At 39.1% G+C, this 7,558-nt stretch overlaps 1 pseudogene; it reads left to right on the forward strand.

The window, feature by feature from the left end:
- Positions 1-2,959: 2,959 nt before the first annotated feature.
- On the forward strand, positions 2,960-5,768 carry LOC149834997 (tetraspanin-7 pseudogene; annotated as a pseudogene).
- The last annotated feature ends 1,790 nt before the right edge of the window (positions 5,769-7,558 follow it).

A 7,558-nucleotide genomic window follows, 5' to 3' on the forward strand; every position in this document is an offset into this window, starting at 1 on the left:
AAATCGAGACATGTTATTATTCCGTTTTAAGTGAGTGAATGAAAGTTAATTATAACTCTTCTCGGTTTTTAATAGATTTGAAATATCAAATGAGCATAAAAAGTTAAAAAAACTTTTCAGATATAAACTAGACACATAGAGGAAAAAAACCCTTTTTACGGATTTGGAAAATGATCTTCCGTTGGGGAGATATGACTCTTACAAAATGAAATAAAAACCTATCTCACTCAAATAAGGCAGACTGATAGGAGTATGGTTTTAGATCCAAATGGGGTATCAAATGACCATAAAAATCGCTGAAAATTTACAGGAATAAACTAGACTTCATAACAAAAACACCACTTTTTACAGATTTGAAATCCGATCTCTGGTTAGGGAGATATGATCCTGACAAGTTGCTCATGATTCGGATAGCGATTTGTATCACAAATCACTGTAGTGTTTAGCGAGAAACACTACAAATCGCTATAGCGAGGTCCAGCAATACTATAGATCACTGTGGGTCTCGTTAGAGACCCGAAAACACTATAAATCATAGTTAAAAGACCGAAAAATACTACAAATCGCTGTGGGGCTCGTTGGAGACCCCAAAGCACTATAAATCATATTTAAAATACCGAAAAACACTATAAATCATTGTGAGGCTCGTTGGAGACCCAAAAATACTATAAATCATAGTAGGGACTCATTAGAGACCCAAAAAAATCATAACAATAATTTGCTAAATAATATTGCCAATCAAATAATGATTTGTTGAAGAAGTGCTACAACAGTCATGATATAGGGGCCAAAATCAGAACATTTATAAAATTTGGATACAAGGTTCTGGTATTTAATCAAAATAAAATAGTAATTGACCATGAAAAATTCTAAATATTTACAAAGATGAACTAGACACATAAACAAAGAGAACCCGTTTTACAGAATTGAAAAATGATCTCCCATTAGGGAAATAAAATTCAAACAATATAGATCAAAATCTGAGCCTTTAAAATGACACAAGGTGACAGGGTTATGGTTTTCAACCCAAAACTGATATGAAAACACCATAGAAATCGCTGAAATTTAGTATAAACAAACTAGATTCAATTTAAAAAACAACCCTTTTTACGGATCATAAAGATCATCTCTGGTTAGGAAGAAATCACTCCCGGAAGTTGGTCCTGATTCTGCTAAAATCCTGACAGTGCAAAATAACAGGTTTTGAATCTCAATTTTTAAAGTGGGTTAAACAAACTCAGAATGATCTGATTTTTGATGGAGAGCATGAAGACATATGCATGAAGTTGTAGTAAAAAATTTAGATTAAAATGAGCTCTGGTTACATACAAATCGATAGATAAAAAATGCACCAGAATTCAAAGTATAATCTAGAAAGCAACTGAACATGATGAAAGCAAACTGCACATGCGTGGATGTTCAAACATGAGATCTAATGCCTTAAAATATGAATGGGTAAAAACTTTGAATCAGACTCCACAACTTTTCAAGTTGAATGATGCTACCCACGCTGGGAGGAGCCCCCAAACCCCCCTCCTGTAAGGGCAAAAACTCTAAATCAGGCTCCACAGCTCATCAAGTTGAACGATGCTACAGTTAGTGTGCAGGTCAGTCGGTGTTTGATGGAGAAATGTTGGATCGTTTGTTGGATGTGCACAGAAGTAGAGAGAGAAGGGAGAGAGAGTGAGATGGTTGATGTTCATGGCCTTCTCCAGGGGGAACTCTTTGCCTCCCTTGATTTCTTCTCTAGAAAGAGAGGGTTTTACAGTGTTTTACGGAGAAGGAAGAAGAAGAAGATGACGATGAAAAGTTTAAACAGACATTTTTGATGGCTTAAGTTTGTTTTGTCGGATGACCATCGGGAGGAGCTTCCAAACCCTTCTCCTGTAAGGGCAAAAACTCTGAATCAGGCTCCACAACAAATCAAGTTGAACGATGCTATCCACATTGGGAGGAGCCCCCAAACCCTCATCCTATAAGGGTAAAAACTGTGAATCAGAGTCCACAACTCATCAAGTTGAATGATGCTATCCACGCTGGGAGGAGCCCTCAAACCCCACTTTTCTGTAAGGGTAAAAACTTTGAATCAAACTCCACAACTCTTCAAGTTGAATGATGCTACCCACGTTGGGAGGAGCCCCCAGACCCCTCTCCTATAAGGGTAAAAACTCTGAATCAGGATCTACAACTCATTTATTTGAATGATGCTACCCACGCTGGGATGAACCCCCAAACCCTCCTCCTGTAAGAGTAAAAACTCTGAATCATTCTCCACAACAGTCAATGTGCAGGTCAACCGGTGCTTGATGGAGCAATGTAAGATCTTTTGTTGGATGTGCATAGAAGCAGAAATAGAAGGGAGAGAGTGTGTGAGAGGGTTGATGTTCATGGCCTCCTCCAGGGGAGATTTCTTTCTCAGATAATCCTGCAGTGCAGAGATTGGGTCTTAAATAATTATCTTCGGGGCACTTAAGTCTTTACAACCACTTCTTTTCAAGAATCGTCATTTTTTTTGCACCAATGGAGAAGAGGGTACTTAAGTCTTTGCAATCGCATCAAACTCCAACGCTAATTAATGCTGACAAACATGGGGATACGAGACACACATACTTACATACGTGGTGCTCTTTGGGACCCCCCGAGCATGAGATGTAGCTAACTGCCCTGTTCGGGGGGAACATATAACCTGCTTTGGTTTTTGATACATGAAAAAAGAACAGGTACGCGAATGAATTATTTCTAAATAAGTGGCATTTTTTTTTTGCATAAATACGTGTAAAACTCAACTCACAAGGCCCCCCGCAACGGTTAACTGAATTAAGATTCTCTCTCTTGTTTCTCTCTCTGAAGGAGGGAATAAAGAAGGCTTCCATCCATCTTCTTTCTCTCTTGCTCTTGCTATTGCTATTGCTTCCTCCCTCCTCACTGTGAGATTGACGACGACGAGTGAGTGCGCGCCATGGTTCGCATCAGCAACAACATCTTGGGCATCCTCAACTTGGTCATCTTCCTGCTGTCGATCCCCATACTGGGCGGCGGGATATGGCTGAGCACGAGGGCCAGCACCGACTGCGAGAGATTCATCGATAGGCCCCCCATTGCTCTTGGGGTGTTCCTCCTCCTCATGTCTCTGACAGGCCTCGGCGGCGCCTACTGCAGAAACTCCGTGATCCTGTGGATCTATCTCTTCGTGATGTTCATGCTGATCGTGCTGCTCTTCTGCTTCACCGTCTTCGTCTTCGTGGTGACGAACCAGGGCGCGGGGGAGGTGGTATCGGGGAGAGGATACAAGGAGTACAGGCTGGGAGACTACTCCAACTGGTTGCAGAAGAGGGTGAGCGACGCGCAGAACTGGAAGAGGATCAGGAGCTGCCTGCAGGCCGGAAAGGTCTGCAAGAGCCTGTCCGGCAGGGTTAACGTGCAGGCCGCGCAGTTCTATGCCGAGAATCTGTCTCCAGTTCAGGTAATTGTCTCTCTTTCTACACTTACTTTTAGAGCAAGCCGCACATAAGGTATAACGTGATACAACACTTTTAGTTAGTGTGCTGCTACACCTCATCACCCACCATCTTTGCGCTATAGCCATCGGATGGTGGGTGATGTTTTTAAAACTGTCAATTTTGAATCAGCGATTCAAATCCCGATCTTCATCATATCTACGGGACTTGCTACAATGAAATCCCAGATGTAGTAGTATATATGCTGAAAAGGGATTGACTTTAGGGATGACTGAATCAAAGCAACTTGCAACAAGTGCATCCAAGGGGCGGTATATATGACGATAGGGTATGACTTTAATTGGATCATTATCGATTGTTTCCCCACCCCACCCGCCGTGTATTTTAAAGTGTGTCTGGTAACCTGTAAATCAAATCTGACCCTAGACTTAATTGGAACCGAACCTTGAATCAATATGATTTTTTAAACCACAAAAAAATCCTGTATAAAAGTTGGATTTAGACAATTTAAATGTCGTTCCTGATCACTAAATGAACGATGTAGATTACATATGTGGAGTCTGATTTGATCAAAACAACTTGCTTCAATGAGACCACAAGGAGGGATCAAATGAAGATAGGAATGACATAAGGTATGAGTGGAATCCATTTGCCTAACAAAGGCACTGGTGTCATCATTTCACAAACAAAAAAATGGTGATGAATGACGCTGATTTTTTGATATTTACGTGGATAAAGCACCCACAATGACCTAGATGCTGCCGTACTTACTGTCACTGTCCTGGCAGCTTAAAACTCCGTGGGTGCCATGCTTCGGCTTGGGTGAGGGGTGACGCCCATGACATTTGAACCTAGACCTAGGCTACATCCCATTACGCCAAACCCCTTTGGAGCAATGAAGGTGATTTAAAAACATTAAAAATTTGTGTTTTGGCATATCACCTAGCTAGTCGGACTTTGTGTCTGTTTTCTTATAGGAACAGGCAGTTCGTGTTCCACACGGAAGAGCGGATCAGGTCCCACATAAAACCTTGAAAAATAAGCAATTGGAGGCACTTTGGATGCTGTTTATATGCTCATGATGAACAGCACCCAAAACTTGCTAAAGCTTCATCTAGAAAGCCAAAAAATTCTTGCGGGGCTCATTTAGGTGGGGGCAATTCTTTGCCTTTTATCTTGATGGTGAACAGCATCCACGGTGCCTTGGACAGGTTTTTTTTTTGAGGTTCCCTATACCTAATAAGCTGCTGTTGGGCAAAAAGGATCCAGTTCTTTGACATAGGATGGGTTTCCTAGCCGTCCAACTGAACTGAAACATTTGGACAGCTAGGATTAGTTTCCATCCATCTACGTTAAAAGTTGTAATCTCATAGACAATCTCAAATGTAAATACTCTATCATATGTAATCTTTTAGTTTAGTTACAATAGGATAGCTAGTTAACTTTATTTTTTTTTGGTTTGGACCATAGTTAACTTTATGGTTTTCTGTAAACTTCCAAACAGAGAGACACCTGTCCTTATCATTATCTGTTAATTTAGGTCAAATCCCACTTAAATTGAATCAAATGCAAAATTACCCATTTCAAGTACTTTCCAACTCCAAAAGAGAATGTGGGAAACTAAAGCCGCATCATGTTTCCCAAGATGACAGCTTATTAACCTCAGAAGCTTCCTGTTTGGCAGTTTTCCAGAGGCTTATATCTCGAAATTCAGAATTGTGAAGCTCATTTTTAGAATTAAGAGTAAAAAGTTGGTCCTCAAATAACATTTTTCTAAAAAAAACAAAATAGATTAAATCTTTAACTCTCTTCCCATCACCATTCTTCATTCTGCAAGTTTTTGAATTAAAAAAATCTGACGATGACCTAGATGGCACTAGCTTTTAGGCATAATGCCGAAATTAGCTGAGAAGTAGAAAATAAAATAAATCTGACCGATTGATTTTTTCGTAACAGGTAGTACGTGTTCTGTGGGGTTTCTTTGGATAGATGCATTACTAATCGATTGCTGTGGCTGGGTCTTTCTTTATGCAGTCTGGATGCTGCAAACCACCATCGGTCTGCAACTTCACGTACGTGAGCCCCACCACGTGGACCAAGACAGCAGGCCCGTTCCCCGATCCCGACTGCAACACATGGAACAACGGTCCCAACCTCCTGTGCTACGACTGCAACTCCTGCATGGCAGGTGTGCTGACCAACCTGAAAAAAGATTGGAGGAAGGTGGCGGTCGTCAACATCGTCTTCCTCATCTTCCTCATTGTCGTCTACTCTATTGGCTGTTACGCGTTCCGGAACAGAGGATACTAAAAAAACAAAAAAGAAAAGAAAAGAAAAACTCTTACTCTCTCTGTCTCTTGATTGTCATGGTGCTTTTCCTTTTCCTTTTTCTCGTCTCTTTACTGTTTTTTCCATGAGATTCTGTGTACATTCTTGTATGTTTATGTTTGCAGGCTCATGAGTCGGGGCTTATGTGATCGTAATATATAATGTCAAAATCGACTTCTGTTTGAGAATTTCAGCATGCTTTGGTCGTTTAGGACACCTAATGTTTTTGCAGTATATATATAGGGTGAATGAAGGTAGATTAATGGTAATTTCCTCTCTTTCCCATCTCTCTTAAATTCTCCATGGACATTTTGCACTAGATTAAGTTTTGTGGGCCCTTGGTGTTTTTGCTTCTAGATAGGGTAGCAATTAAACATGAAATATCTTTGCCGTATGCCAACATTCACCAAATTCACTGGTCCTTGTTCAAGTAAAGCATTTCACGTAGGTTTTGAGTTTAGAGTTAGATTTACACAGCCCAGAGTTTGGGTCCCGCTAATGCAACTTTATCTTAGGAATCATGTAACACTGAGAAAACATGGCAATTTTTTTTTAATAAACTCAATTTTTTTGACCAAGATCATCATTCATAACATATGAAAATAATAATTACATGAGTGTTTAATGACAAAAAATAAAACTAACAGTATACTCTGTTTTACAGTGAAAATAGTTGATCACGTCTTACCTGCGTTAGTGTGCATGAAACCTATAATTGTAATTATATAGGAGTGAGTCTACAACTTAGTAAAGAATATTTATAAGCAATAAATGACTTTTAACTTACAACTTTAGTGAGCTCGAAGCCCCTAATCTGAGTTTAGTTTTCGACACATCACACAAAGTTTGTACATTTTAATTTTTTTTTTAACTCTTTCAATCTAACACTTAATCACAACAAACTATAATATTAGGTCAGTTATACCGGTCATAACCATTTATGGGTGTAACACAATAATCAAATTCTACATTATTGGCCAGACTATATAAACTATATGCTCCCAGTAATCCTCGGATCACCATACACTATACTGAAACAACAAGGAGGACTCTATTGGTAGCTAGCCGGGAGGTCAGGCTCAAACTGTTCATGTTATATCCTAACCATAATGATTTTTAATCATCCATGATTGTCTAAAGTCCTAGATACTGTATGAATATAAAACCCTAAATCATATCTTAGGTTCATTACCTTAAACCTTAATCTCAAGCTCATCTTTTACTCGTTTTCCCATGAGTCTCATTATCAATCTCAAAATGACATTAGGGTTCATACTTTGTATCATACTAAGCATGCAACAAGGTAGAGTCTCTACATTATTAAATTATCGGTGGCCCACTCTCCATGATAGTTGCACTCTGACTGTGAACTAGGTAGCCTTTTCTATAGGTCACTATTTTCGAGATTTAAGGAGTTAAGCATGCTAATTTCAATTTAAATTTAAACGACATGACCAAATTCAATAGACTCAAGGCTAATCATAATCTCATCATAATTCATATTATTCGAAGATTATAGCATAGATATGTTGTCATAAGACAATACCTCTTCTAACCTCTTTCTAATATGCATGACATATCACGACTGACGTGTTCATATAGTCATCTCATTGCAATTAACTCATGCATGGTTATTCTATGCATATCATGTTTACACTCAAGAACTACAACTGTAAAATGCTAATATACAATAACAATAATAACATACAACACAATATAATTTATTCACAACTAAGATTACTTATAACATCCCTTACCTCGAATGTGAATGC

Source organism: Nuphar pumila, chromosome 6, assembly GCF_984573655.1.
Source record: "Nuphar pumila chromosome 6, dmNupPumi1.hap1.1, whole genome shotgun sequence".
In the NCBI taxonomy this organism is placed as follows: Eukaryota; Viridiplantae; Streptophyta; class Magnoliopsida; order Nymphaeales; family Nymphaeaceae; genus Nuphar; species Nuphar pumila.